Source organism: Musca autumnalis, unplaced genomic scaffold (assembly GCF_047663935.1).
Source record: "Musca autumnalis isolate F117 unplaced genomic scaffold, ASM4766393v1 scaffold_4, whole genome shotgun sequence".
Classification (NCBI taxonomy): Eukaryota; Metazoa; Arthropoda; class Insecta; order Diptera; family Muscidae; genus Musca; species Musca autumnalis.
Genome location: NW_027411977.1, coordinates 215484781 through 215499991, shown reverse-complemented (window position 1 = coordinate 215499991; position 15211 = coordinate 215484781). Strand labels below are relative to the sequence as shown.

Genomic DNA, 15211 nt, shown 5'->3' with positions numbered 1-15211 from the left:
AGTCTATTTGGTTTCTAATGATGTAGCCAATTCTGTCTTGTGGAGATTTCCAAGTGTAGAGCTTTCTTGGCGGTAGAGTGAAAAGTGTATTTGCTATCTTCATCTTGAATTCTTGACAGAATTGAATGAGTCGTTCGCCTCTTTCATTTTTTTCGCCCAATCCAGTAACACCAGTTACTTCACCTCTCCCTACTTTTGCATTAAAATCACCTTGGATGATATTTATATCATGGGGTTTTGTAAGTTTAACAAGACTTTCTATTTCCTCATAAAACATTTCTACTTCTTCATTGCTTCTGTCTGATGTGGGAGCATATACTTGAATTATATTGATGTTGAGCGGCCTTGCTTTTATTTTGATCATCATGGTCCTATCTGACTTTGAAAAAAATCCTACCTCGCTTTTGGAAATGTCCCCTCTAATGATAATCCCAACACCATTCCTATGAGTCTTGTTCGAATTTCCAGAGAAGAAGATTTTGGCACCATGGGATACGAATTCCGAAACATTCGGCCACCAGGTTTCGCAAACACCTAGGATATCTATATTCAGTCTTTCCATTTCGGATATTGTGTTGCTTAATTTGCCTGACTCATAAAGGCTTCTAACATTCCAAGTACCAATGTTAAGCGTCTTTTTAGTTTTACCTCCGGGGATTCTTAGCACCCTCGAGTTACCGGAGATTGAGGGCCATATGTTTGTTTCTGCATTCATTGTAATATGGTTTTCAAGGGATAATACATCAGTGATTTCCCCTTATCTTCTGATGGGTTGTAAGTTTTCCGTCCTCGTTTCAGCCGCTCTTCTTAGAGTACAGACGCTGTTTGCAGCCGCCCACTGTGGAAACAGACACCGCTACCTGTTGGTCCGCGAGAGGTATTTGATTTCCCTCTTACCACCCATATCTGGGAAGCATTCCCCTATCCGCCACCTGGGGACGCGTCCTCTAGGGGTTACAGGCTCCCCCGAGGGTCTATAGAAGCACCATTTCCTTCACAAAAATCCCCGTAGGTTAATAAAAAATATTCTTTAAAAAATTAACTTTGGTTGATGAAAAAGTTTTTTGTTTCAAAATTCTCGTCGATTGATGACCATTTTTTTTTTCAAAATCCACGTCAGTTGGTGAAAAAAATATTTTTTTTCAAATAAACGTCGGTTAAAAAAAATATTCTTAAAAATCCACGATGGTTAATTTAAAAAAATATTCTTTAAAAAATCCACGTTGGTTAATTTAAAAAAATATTCTTTAAAAATCCACGTCGGTTAAATAAAAAATATTCTTAAAAAATCCACGTCGGTTAATTAAAAAAAAATCTTAAAAAATCCAAGTCGGTTAATTAAAAAAAATCCTTAAAAAATCCACGTCGGATAATTAAAAAATATTCCTAAAAAATCCACGTTGGTTAATTAAAAATATATTTTTTAAAAAATCCACGTTGGTTAATTAAAAAAATTCTTTAAAAAATCCACGTTGTTTAATTAAAAATATATTTTTTAAAAAATCCACGTTGGTTAATTAAAAAAATTCTTTAAAAAATCCACGTTGTTTAATTTAAAAAAATATTCTTTAAAAAATCCACGTTGGTTAATTAAAAAAATTCTTTAAAAAATCCACGTTGTTTAATTTAAAAAATTCTTTAAAAAATCCACGTTGTTTAATTTAAATAATTCTTTAAAAAATCCACGTTGTTTAATTTAAAAAAATATTCTTTAAAAAATCCACGTTGGTTAATTTAAAAAAAAAAAATTCTTTAAAAAATCCACGTTGGTTAATTTAAAAAAATATTCTTTAAAAAATCCACGTTGGTTAATTTAAAAGAAATTCTTTAAAAAATCCACGTTGTTTAATTTAAAAAAATATTCTTTAAAAAATCCACGTTGTTTAATTTAAAAAAATATTCTTTAAAAATCCACGTTGGTTAATTTACAAAAATATTCTTTAAAAAATCCACGTTGTTTAATTTAAAAAAAAAAATTTCTTTAAAAAATCCACGTTGTTTAATTTAAAAAATCCACGTTGTTTAATTTAAAAAAATATTCTTTAAAAAATCCACGTTGTTTAATTTAAAAAAATATTCTTTAAAAAATCCACGCTGTTTAATTTAAAAAAATATTCTTTAAAAAATCCACGTTGTTTAATTTAAAAAAATATTCTTTAAAAAATCCACGTTGTTTAATTTAAAAAAATATTCTTTAAAAAATCCACGTTGTTTAATTTAAAAAAATATTCTTTAAAAAATCCACGTTGTTTAATTTAAAAAATATTCTTTAAAAAATCCACGTTGTTTAATTTAAAAAAATATTCTATAAAAAATCCACGTTGGTTAATTAAAAAAATATTCATTAAAAAATCCACGTTGTTTAATTTAAAAAAATATTCTTTAAAAAATCCACGTTGTTTAATTTAAAAAAATATTCTTTAAAAATCCACGTTGTTTAATATAAAAAAATATTCTTTAAAAATCCACGTTGTTTAATATAAAAAAATATTCTTTAAAAAATCCACGTTGTTTAATTTAAAAAAAATATTCTTTAAAAATCCACGTTGTTTAATATAAAAAAATATTCTCTAAAAAATCCACGTTGTTTAATTTAAAAAAATATTCTTTAAAAAATCCACGTTATTTATTTAAAAAAATATTCTTTAAAAAATCCACGTTAATTAATTAAAAAAAGCTTTAAAAAATCCACGTTGGTTAATTAAACAAATCTTTAAAAAATCCACGTTGGTCAATTAAAAAAAAAATCCTTAAAAAATCCACGTTGGTCAATTAAAAAAAAAAATCCTTAAAAAATCCACGTTGGTTAATTAAAAAAATATTTAAAAAATCCACGTTGGTTAATTAAAAAAAATATTCATTAAAAAATCCACTTTGGTTAATTAAAAAAATATTCTTTTAATAATCCACGGTGGTTGATTAAAAAATATTCTTTAAAAAATCCACATTGATTAAATAAAAAAAAATATTCTTTAAACAGTCCACGTTGATAATTAAAAATATTCTTTAAAAAATCCTCGTTGATTAATTAAAAAACATTCTTAAAAAAATCCACGTTGGTTAATTTAAAAACATTCTTAAAAAAATCCACGTTGGTTAATTTAAAAACATTCTTAAAAAATCCTCGTTGTTTTTTGTGAAAATATTCTTTAAATAATCACCTTTGTTTGATGAAAAAATATTCTTTAAAAATCCCCGTTGTTTGATGAAAAAATATTTTTAAAAAAAAAACACGTTTATTAATAAAAAAATGTTCTTTAAAAATCCACGTTTATTTAAAAAAAAAATATGCTTAAAAAAATCCCAGTTGTTTGATAAAAAATACTCTTTAAAGAATCCCCGCTGTTTGATGAAAAATATTCTTTAAAAATCACCTTTGTTTGATGAAAAAATATTCCTTAAAAAATTTAACGTGTTTAATAAAAAAAATATACTTTAAAAAATCCACGTTGGTTAAAAAAAATATAAATAAAATAAAAAATAACTAATAAAAATTGTATAATATAAATCCGCGTTTTTCGTTCTAATTGCCCCATTTAAACCCTTTGTTGACATCACTGTCTATCTTGTTTATGCTCTTAACAACGACATAATTTTTCTTCTATGGAGAATTTTTCTGTTATTACATAGAATTTTAAATTCAAAACAATAATAAACTCAATTTGCTCTTGTTTCTCTAGTCCATTTTCTCCAATTTAGAGGGAGTATTAGACAGCATGCATGCACTTGTCCATTAATCATACGTACATTGTACTACCACAACTTGCTTGGGCTTGTTCTCTCCACATTCCCCACATTAAAAAAAAAACAAGTCACAACAAATTAGAGAGCCAGCCCGATTACTGTATCTCTGACACTCTTCGTTGGGGTTTCGTGGGTTTGTGTGTTGTTTACAGGGGGGAGCCAACGAAGCTAAACAGCAACAAAAACCGAATTATTGGGGCCTGCATACACGAAATTGTGTACGAATTTCTTTCGTTGTTGTCGTCGTTGTTGTTGTTCTGTGTATATGTGGCTCCCGCTCTCTGTATATCTCTGTGTGGATGGATGGATGGTTGTATGTGCCTCTGCAAATTTAGTTGATGTAGTTTAGTGTTTGTTGTGAACTTTTTAGATTGAGATACACTTTTTTTAGTTTTTGGCGTACGAACAACAACGACGTATGTTCTACGATATTAACTCGTGCGGTAGTTAGACATAATTCTTCTTTTTTGTTGGTTTTTGTTTTTTTTTTTTTTTGTTTTGTATTTTGAATGATGATTTTATTTTTGTACATCTTTTTTCGCTGCGATATTTTTGTTTACTTTGTTTGGTTTTTAGGCGGTGATGTTGTTGGTCGTTTTTGTAACTCAGTGAGTGACTGGCTAAGTGTTTGTTTGCCTTTGTTGTTGGGTGATAGTTGTTATATTGAGAAAAAAATAGATATACGGGAGAATATTCGTGTGTAGATTTTATAGAATGGAGCTACTGTTTGTTGGATGTTTTATTACATGATTTCATAAAGGAAAAAATGCAGAATGCATGCGAAAAATGTGAAAAGAAAAATAAATTAATAAAAAAAGAAAAATTGCAAACGTTGACTACGCGATATCGTAATCAAAACAAATCGTTATACAAACAAAAAAATATAGTAAAAATATACAATATACCAACACACTCGTATATACTTTGTACTACGTACGTATAGCGCTTGGGACTATACCATATTTTGCTAAATTAAAAAAGAAAAAAAATCTATATCTACTCGATTCAACCAGCAGACACACGCCATGCCGCCGCCGCCGCGTATCGTGCCGAATACAAACCGAAACGAACGAAAAAGAACAACAAAAAATTGCAATACACCAACAACAATAATACGTAGAAATTTTTCGTTGTTGACTTCGCAATTCTTTTTTTCAAAAATGTTTAGCATTTTGTTGTTGGTGGACTTTTGCCGGTATAAATAAAAATATTCAATACATAAATATATCAACAGTATTGCCAGCCAGCCAGCAGCTCCAATAAACGCACACACAACACAACAAACAAACCGACAAACAGCCACATAGAATAGATTCGATGAATGTGTAAAAAATTGAAGTGTGTACAAAATTTTGTGTATTTTTTTTTTTTTGCCGAAAAAATAAATGGCAAACGTAACAAAGATACGAAGTAAAAAAACATAGAATCAAGACAACCCGCCGACCCTTATCTCTCACCTTTTTTGGGTTCCATGTGTGTTGTTGTTTTTTCGCCTGTGAATGAAACAAGCTGAAACAAGCCCCAACATCATGTACCGAGTGACTGACTGCCTGCCTGCATGGCTGGCATGTCATGCATGTCACATCTCACGTCTGAAGAGATGGCGCGTCACTTAGAGTTAGACTATGAGAAAACGAAAAATAGAAAAAATTTTAACAAATTTGGAAATTAAAAAAACTATTGGAATTAAAAATGATCTCAAAAAAATTATCTCAAATATTTGTTCACCAATAAATAAGGATTTTTAAAGAATATTTTCATTAATAAACGGAGATTTTTAAAAGAATATTCTTTCATTAATGAACGTGGATTTTTGAAAAAATATTTTTTAATATATATTCGGGGTTTTTTGAAAAAATATGTTTTCATTAACAAAAGGGGATTTTGTAAAGAATATTTTTCCAACAAACAACGTGAATTTTTTAAAGAATATTTTTTTATTAACCAACGTGGATTTTTTAAAGAATACTTTTGTTTTAAATTAACCACCGTGGATTTTTTAAAGAATTTTTTTTTTTAAATTAACCAACGTGAATTTTTTAATATTTTTTTTTTTAATTAGCCAACATGCATTTTTTAAAGAATATTTTTTTTTAAATTAAACAACGTGGATTTTTTAAAGAATATTTTTTTAAATTAAACAACATGGATTTTTTAAAGAATATTTTTTTTTTTTAATTAAACAACATGGATTTTTTAAAGAATATTTTTTTTAAATTAAACAACGTGGATTTTTTAAAGATTTTTTTTTTAAATTAATCAACGTGGATTTTTTAAAGAATATTTTTTTAAATTAAACAACGTTGATTTTTTAAAGAATATTTTTTTAAATTAAACAACGTGGATTTTTTAAAGAATATTTTTTTTTAAATTAAACAACGTGGATTTTTTAAAGAATATTTTTTTTAAATTAAACAAAGTGGATTTTTTAAAGAATATTTTTTTAAATTAAACAACGTGGATTTTTTAAAGAATATTTTTTTAAATTAAACAACGTGGATTTTTTAAAGAATATTTTTTTAAATTAAACAACGTGGATTTTTTAAAGAATATTTTTTTAAATTAAACAACGTGGATTTTTTAAAGAATATTTTTTTTTAAATTAAACAACGTGGATTTTTTAAAGAATATTTTTTTAAATTAAACAACGTGGATTTTTTAAAGAATATTTTTTTAAATTAAACAACGTGGATTTTTTAAAGAATATTTTTTTAAATTAAACAACGTGGATTTTTTAAAGAATATTTTTTTAAATTAAACAACGTGGATTTTTTAAAGAATATTTTTTTTAAATTAAACAACGTGGATTTTTTAAAGAATATTTTTTTAAATTAAACAACGTGGATTTTTTAAAGAATATTTTTTTAAATTAAACAACGTGGATTTTTTAAAGAATATTTTTTTAAATTAAACAACGTGGATTTTTTAAAGAATATTTTTTTAAATTAAACAACGTGGATTTTTTAAAGAATATTTTTTTAAATTAAACAACGTGGATTTTTTAAAGAATATTTTTCTTAAATTAACCAACGTGGATTTTTTAAAGAATATTTTTTTAAATTAAACAACGTGGATTTTTTAAAGAATATTTTTCTTAAATTAACCAACGTGGATTTTTTAAAGAATATTTTTTTAAATTAACCAACGTGGATTTTTTAAAGAATATTTTTTTAAATTAAACAACGTGGATTTTTTAAAGAATATTTTTTTTTAAATTAAACAACGTGGATTTTTTAAAGAATATTTTTTTTAAATTAAACAACGTGGATTTTTTAAAGAATATTTTTTAAATTAAACAACGTGGATTTTTTAAAGAATATTTTTTAAAATAAACAACGTGGATTTTTTAAAGAATATTTTTTAAATCAAACAACGTGGATTTTTTAAAGTATATTTTTTTTAAATTAATCAACGTGGATTTTTTAAAGAATATTTTTTAAATTAAACAACGTGGATTTTTTAAAGAATATTTTTTTTAAATTAAACAACGTGGATTTTTTAAAGAATATTTTTTTTAAATTAAACAACGTGGATTTTTAAAAAATATTTTTTAAATTAACCAACTTGGATTTTTTAAAGAATATTTTTTAAATTAACCAACGTGGATTTTTTAAAGAATATATAATATATAATTGTTCCACAAACATCCCAGATGGGACAAGGGAGACTTCTCTCATATCAATGAGTGCACCCCGATTCATATTAGCTCAATGATATGGGACCTACAGTTTATCGCCGAGTCCGAACGGCGTGTCTTAAGACACCACTTGTAGAGAAGTTTTACATGGCTCAAATACTCAGAAAATGTCGCCAACATTACTGAGGGGTATTTTGCCACCGTTGAAAATTGTTTGATGTTGCTTGGCCGGGGAATCGAACCCACGACCTTCAGCGTGCAAGGCGGGTGTGCATACCATTGCACCACGGTGGCACCCTTTTTTAAAGAATATTTTTTTTAATTAACCAACGTGGATTTTTAAAAAATATTTTTTAAATTAACCAACGTGGATTTTTTAAAGAATATTTTTTAAATTAACCAACGTGGATTTTTTAAAGAATATTTTTTTCAACAACCAACAGTCGAGGATTTTTTAAAGAATATTTTTTTCAACAACCAACAGACGTGGATTTTTTAAAGAATATTTTTTTCAACAACCAACAGACGTGGATTTTTTAAAGAATATTTTTTTCAACAACCAACACACGTGGATTTTTTAAAGAATTTTTTTTCAACAACCAACAGACGTGGATTTTTTAAAGAATTTTTTTTTCTACAACCAACAGACGTGGATTTTTTAAAGAATTTTTTTTCAACAACCAACAGACGTGGATTTTTTAAAGAATTTTTTTTTCTACAACCAACAGACGTGGATTTTTTAAAGAATATTTTTTTCTGCAACCAACAAACGTGGATTTTTTAAAGAATATTTTTTTCAACAACCAACAGACGTGGATTTTTTATAGAATATTTTTTTCAACAACTAACAGACGTGTATTTTTTAAAGAATATTTTTTTCAACAACCAACAGACGTGGATTTTTTAAAGAATATTTTTTTCAACAACCAACAGACGTGGATTTTTTAAAGAATATTTTTTTCAACAACCAACAGACGTGGATTTTTTAAAGAATATTTTTTTCAACAACCAACAGACGTGGATTTTTTAAAGAACATTTTTTTCAACAACCAACAGACGTGGATTTTTTAAAGAATATTTTTTTCAACAACCAACAGACGTGGATTGTTTAAAGAATATTTTTTCAACAACCAACAGACCTGGATTTTTTAAAGAATATTTTTTTCAACAACCAACAGACGTGGATTTTTTAAAGAATATTTTTTTCAACAACCAACAGACGTGGATTTTTTAAAGAATATTTTTTTCAACAACCAACAGACGTGGATTTTTTAAAGAATATTTTTTTCAACAACCAACAAACGTGGATTTTTTAAAGAATATTTTTTTCAACAATCAACAGACGTGGATTTTTTAAAGAATATTTTTTTCAACAACCAACAGACGTGGATTTTTTAAAGAATATTTTTTTCAACAACCAACAAACGTGGATTTTTTAAAGAATATTTTTTTCAACAATCAACAGACGTGGATTTTTTAAAGAATATTTTTTTCAACAACCAACAGACGTGGATTTTTTAAAGAATATTTTTTTCAACAACCAACAGACGTGGATTTTTTAAAGAATATTTTTTTCAACAACCAACAGACGTGGATTTTTTAAAGAATATTTTTTTCAACAACCAACAGACGTGGATTTTTTAAAGAATATTTTTTTCAACAACCAACAGACGTGGATTTTTTAAAGAATATTTTTTTCAACAACCAACAGACGTGGATTTTTTAAAGAATATTTTTTTCAACAACCAACAGACGTGGATTTTTTAAAGAATATTTTTTTCAACAACCAACAGACGTGGATTTTTTAAAGAATATTTTTTCAACAACCAACAGACGTGGATTTTTTAAAGAATATTTTTTTCAACAACCAACAGACGTGGATTTTTTAAAGAATATTTTTTTCAACAACCAACAGACGTGGATTTTTTAAAGAATATTTTTTTCAACAACCAACAGACGTGGATTTTTTAAAGAATATTTTTTTCAACAACCAACAGACGTGGATTTTTTAAAGAATATTTTTTTAAATTAACCAACGTGGTGTTTTAAAGAATATATTTTTTTTAATTAAACAACGTGGTTTTTTTAAAGAATATTTTTTTTTAATTAAACAACGTGTATTTTTTAAAGAATATTTTTTTTTTAATTAAACTGTCTTCATTTTCCATTTATTTAACAGTTATTGGTATTCATTTACCTTTGTTGTTGTTGTTCTTCGTCTTACTTTTCACATTATATTTATACACCTTTTGGTACTAAAAATATAAAAGATAACAACAACAATAATAATAAAACAAAAACAACAGTGCATGTGAATTATCATCATTTGTATTGCCGATGATGGTGATGAGGGCGATGATGATAATGACAAACACAAACGAATAATTGCTGTGAATGGTTGGTTGTTTACAAATGCTATTTTTGGTAACAACAAGAAAATAAAAAAAAAATTAAATTAAAAATAACAACAACGTCAATTATGCAACAGAATGCGCCCTCCCAAATAAATATCAATCTGCATTTTTTTGTTGTTGTTTACAAAAACAAAATTCTGTAACGCGAAGGTGGTCAGCCCCAAATAGCCCATCGTCAATCAGCCTTCAGATGTATTCACATCTGAATTCTATATAAAGGAAGAAATGCCATTAACAGTTAATTAATAAAAGAATGATGATTTTAAAATTGAATATTCATTGATTTGAAAATATGAATGGAATGTTTTCATTGTGCGGTGGAGGAGGGGTTGTGTGCTCTCATTTGCTTACGATTATTTTGGCGCGTTTTTTGTCATCTTGTATTGTGTTGGTATTTTTATTATCTTCTTTATTTAAGAAAACCCACTTGTATCGTGATAATTTATGTTACCTTCAAATATTTATTATTTCTGTTTTTGTTTTACTTTTATAAATAAACCATTTTGGTGGTTATTATTGTTCCGGTTTAAATTCTCATGTTTTGTTTTTCTTCTTTTTTTAACAGCAAAATTGAAATAACAACAAAAACAACTGCAGAAATTATCAAACTTTGGCCTGCAAATTAACAAAAAAGAAACTTTTGGATAACCAAACCATCAACAGCAGGATAATTTTGGAAAGAGGTGAGTTCAAAAGTAGCTAACCAATACAAACTTCTTATGGGCCGAAAGACCAACAAACGTATTTTTATTGAAGAACTAGACTACCCCTAGAGCCACATACTCTACAGTAGACGACCCTAAGGGTCATCGACTCTACAGTAGACAACCCCAAGGGCCATCTACTCTACAGTAGACAACCCCAAGGGCCATCTACTCTACAGTAGACGACCCCAAGGGCCATCTACTCTACAGTAGACGACCCCAAGGGCCATCTACTCTACAGTAGACGACCCCAAGGGCCATCTACTCTACAGTAGACGACCCCAAGGGCCATCTACTCTACAGTAGACGAACCCCAAGGGCCATCCACTCTACAGTAGACGACCCCAAGGGCCATCTACTCTACAGTAGACGAACCCCAAGGGACATCTACTCTACAGTAGACGACCCCAAGGGCGGTCTACTCTAAAGTAGACGAACCCCAAGGGCCATCTACTCTACAGTAGACGACCCCAAGGGCCATCTACTCTACAGTAGACGACCCCAAGGGCCATCTACTCTACAGTAGACGACCCCAAGGGACATCTACTCTACAGTAGACGACCCCAAGGGCCATCTACTCTACAGTAGACGACCCCAAGGGACATCTACTCTACAGTAGACGACCCCAAGGGCCATCTACTCTACAGTAGACGACCCCAAGGGCCATCTACTCTACAGTAGACGACCCCAAGGACCATCTACTCTACAGTAGACGACCCCAAGGGCCATCTACTCTACAGTAGACGACCCCAAGGGCCATCTACTCTACAGTAGACGACCCCAAGGGACATCTACTCTACAGTAGACGACCCCAAAGGCCATCTACTGTACAGTAGACGACCCCAAGGGCCATCTAATCTACAGTAGACGAGCCCAAGGGCCATCTGTTCTACAGTAGACGAGCCCAAGGGACATCTACTGTACAGTAGACGACCCCAAGGGCCATCTAATCTACAGTAGACGAGCCCAAGGGCCATCTGTTCTACAGTAGACGAGCCCAAGGGACATCTACTCTACAGTAGACGAACCCCAAGGGCCATATACTCCACAGTAGACGACCCCAAGGGCCATCTACTCTACAGTAGACGACCCCAAGGGCCATCTACTCTACAGTAGACGACCCCAAGGGCCATCTACTCTACAGTAGACGACCCCAAGGGCCATCTACTCTACAGTAGACGACCCCAAGGGCCATCTACTCTACAGTAGACGACCCCAAGGGCCATCTACTCTACAGTAGACGACCCCAAGGGTCATCTACTCTACAGTAGACGACCCCAAGGGCCATCTACTCTACAGTTGACGACCCCAAGGGCCATCTACTCTACAGTAGACGACCCCAAGGGCCATCTACTCTACAGTAGACGACCCCAAGGGCCATCTACTCTACAGTAGACGACCCCAAGGGCAATCTACTCTACAGTAGACGACCCCAAGGGCCATCTACTCTACCGTAGACGAACACAAGGGCCATCTACTCTACAGTAGACGAGCCCAAAAGTCATCTACTCTACAGTAGACAACCCCAGGACCATATAATGTGAAGTAGACGACCCCAAAGGCCATCTCATCTATATTAGACGATCCCAAGGGCCATCTTCTCTACATTAGACAGTGGAATATTTTTAAAGACGTGGATTGTGTAAAAAAATAAATACCGTAGATGACCCCAAGGGCCATCTAATCTACCGTAGACGACCCCAAGGGCCATCTACTCTACAGTAGACGTGGAGTTTATAAAAAAAAGGTTTTTTTAATCAAGGTTTTTTTATAAAAACGTTTTTTTTTTTTTTGTTTAAGAGTGGATTTTTTAAAAAAGTGTCTTTTTTAACGTGGTTTAAAAAAAATTTCAAACATGGATTTTTCAATTTTTTTTAATCGTGGATTTTTTAATTTATGTTTTCAAGCGTGTTTTTTTTATTTTTTTAACGTGGATTTTTTTGAAAACTTGGATCATTATAAAAATATTTGCGAAAACATGGGTTAAAAAAATATTTTTTTAAAAAATAGCTTTTTTCAAAATGTGGATTATAATATTTAATTATCGAACTCATACGCCTATCAACAAATTAGGACTTTTTAATATTTCTGGTGGGAAGTATATCGTCACCTGAAATGCCGAAAGACGTAACCTTCAAAGGGTTACATTGAGGGTTACGTCTTTGGGCATTTCAGGTGACGATATTCAACTTCACTTCAGGCCCTATTTGGAGTGTTCGATTTTTCAATTCTTAGAATAGAATGGAGGCGTATAATTACTGACAGTTATCATACGCATCAATGGCGTCTATGGCGAGGATCTTATACAAATTCGCGATATTGGCGATATTGATGATTAAGGGTCACTGAAAGGTTTATGAATACCTCCGAATAGGTTTAAATCCTCCAAAATGTTTATGATAACATCCACTTCTCTCTCTCTCTCTTTGGATATATAACTTGATGAGTAGGAACTGCAATGACCATAAGAAAGTCAATGACGAATTTTAAGGCCCCAAATTATATATTTGTGCTCCATGAAAATATATGGGTAATTAGTAAAACCCTTTTAGGGTTGGTAGAGAATTTAAAGTTCCGTTAAATCAATCAGTTATGTCGATAAAGAGTTTTGAAAGTCGCAGAAATTCCATTAATGACTTGTAATTCTATTTGGTGTTATAAAGATGTCGATTTGAACCTTCGCTGGGCTTTGAGAAATTCATGACAACTTCAAATAGATCTCTAAAACAACTTAAGGTACCAAATTAGACTTAAGATTTGTAAAGTGAATGATCTGCAACACGATATGATAAGCCAATAAGTTAATATAACTTAACTTCAGGCTATATTTGCCTTCTTACTAGAAAGCTCGATTTGTCAATTCTTAGAATTGAATGGTGGCGTATAACTACTGACAGTAATCATACGCATCCATGGCGTCTATGGTGAGGATCTTAAAAAAATACCCGATTTTGGCGATATTGATGACCAAGGTTCACTGAAAGGCTTATGTTTACCTCTTAATGCCTCTAAGAAGGCGAATCGGATTAGAAACATCCAAAATGTCTTCGATAATCTTCACCTCTTTCTCTCTCTCTCTCTCCTTGGATAAATAAGTTGACGAGTAGGAACTGCAATGACCCTAAGAAAGTCAATGACAACCCATAAGGACCACTAAGGAACCCAAAAACATCTGTGTGCTCCTTGAAAATATCTAAGAAGCTGATAAAGCCCTTAAAGGGTTGTTAGAGAAGTTAAAGCTCCTTGAGACTTTTGTGAAAAATGAAGGGGTCGTGACAGAGTTATCAGGACTTTTAAATCCCTCATATATGTTGATGAAGTGTTTTAAGAGTCGCTGAATGACGTTAATGCCCTTTGAAAATAAACATCGGAAGACCTCTAAAAGTCTTTTGTGGTACTCTCTAGACAACATAACACCACATAGGTACTCCGTAGACAACGCAAGGCCTCTTGATATCTTCTAAATTCAATAGAATGTCTCTATAGACAACAGAAGGCCTCCTTACGATTCCCTCTAGGCAACACAAGGCTTTTACGTTCTTCTATTTACAACATAATGCCTCTTGGGGTCTTTTATGGACAATAGAGAAGGCCTTTTGCGGTATTATATGGACAAAAGAAAGATCTTGTTGTCTTCTATGGAAATAGAGGGCTCTTGCAGTCTTTTATGGACAACAGAAGGCTTCCTGAGATTTGGAATGGACAAAAGAGAGCCTCCCGAGGTGTTCAATAGGCAACAGAAGGTTTCATGAGTTGTTCTATGAATAACGGGCCTTTAGTAGTCTTATATTGGTCTCTTGTGGTCTTCTGCGGACAACATCAGGCCTCCTGAGGTCTTTTATAGACAACAGAAGGCCTCTTGAGTTCTTCTATTAACAGGAAAAGGCCTCTTAAAGTCTTCTATAGGCAACTGAAGACCACTTGAGGTATTCCGTAGAAAACAGAAGCCTTTTTAAGGTCTTCTGTGGACAACAGAAGGCCTCTTGAAGTCTTCTATGGTCAACAAAAGGTCCCCTGAGGAATTCCATGGACAACGGAGGGCCACTTGAGTTATTCCTTAGACAACAGAAGCCCCTTGAGGTCTTCTATTGACAATAGCAGGTCCTTTGCGGACTTCTATAGACAAGAGAAAGCCCCTTGAAGTCTTTTATAGACAAAACAGTCCCTTGAAGACTTCTATAGACAACATAAGACCTCTTGAGGTTTTGAATGGACAACAAAAGGCCTTTTGATCTCTTATATGGACAACAAAAGGTCCTTGAGGTCTTCCATGGACAACGGAAGGCCTCTTAAAGTCTTCTATGGACAAAAAGTCCCTTAAAGACTTCTACAGACAACATAAGACCTCTTGAAGTCTTCTACGAACATCAGAAGGCCTCCTGTGATCCTCTACGCACATCAGAAGGCTCTTGGAGATATCTTGTGGCCTTCTGTAGACAACAAAAAGCCTCTTGAAGTCTTCTATGGACAACAAAAGGCCCCTTGAGAAATTCCATGGACAACGGAAGGCCTCTTGAGTTATTCTTTAGACAACAGAAGGCCTCTTAAGTTTTTCTTTAGACAACAGAAGCCCCTTGAGGTCTTCTATTGACAATAGCAGGTCTCTTGCGGACTTCTAAGGACAAGAGAAGGCCTCTTGAAGTCTTCTATAGACAAAACAGTCCCTTGAAGACTTCTATAGACAACATAAGACCTCTTGAGGGGAAGGCCTT

At 31.5% G+C, this 15211-nt stretch overlaps 1 protein-coding gene across 13 annotated transcripts in view; it reads left to right on the top strand.

Annotated features, from left to right (window-relative positions):
* jim (zinc finger protein jim) overlaps positions 1–15211 on the top strand; it is a 153761-nt gene that overhangs the window by 113560 nt on the left and 24990 nt on the right. For 5 of the 13 annotated variants that reach the window (XM_073986412.1, XM_073986409.1, XM_073986407.1 and 2 more), the window contains exons 1-2: positions 4092–4187; positions 10361–10478. The gene's annotated coding sequence lies outside the window, so the exon portion shown is untranslated. Of the gene's footprint in view, positions 1–4077; positions 4188–4320; positions 4353–4746; positions 5083–9945; positions 10183–10360; positions 10479–15211 lie in introns of those variants that run through there. The other 8 variants (XM_073986410.1, XM_073986408.1, XM_073986402.1 and 5 more) reach the window with 5 other exon arrangements.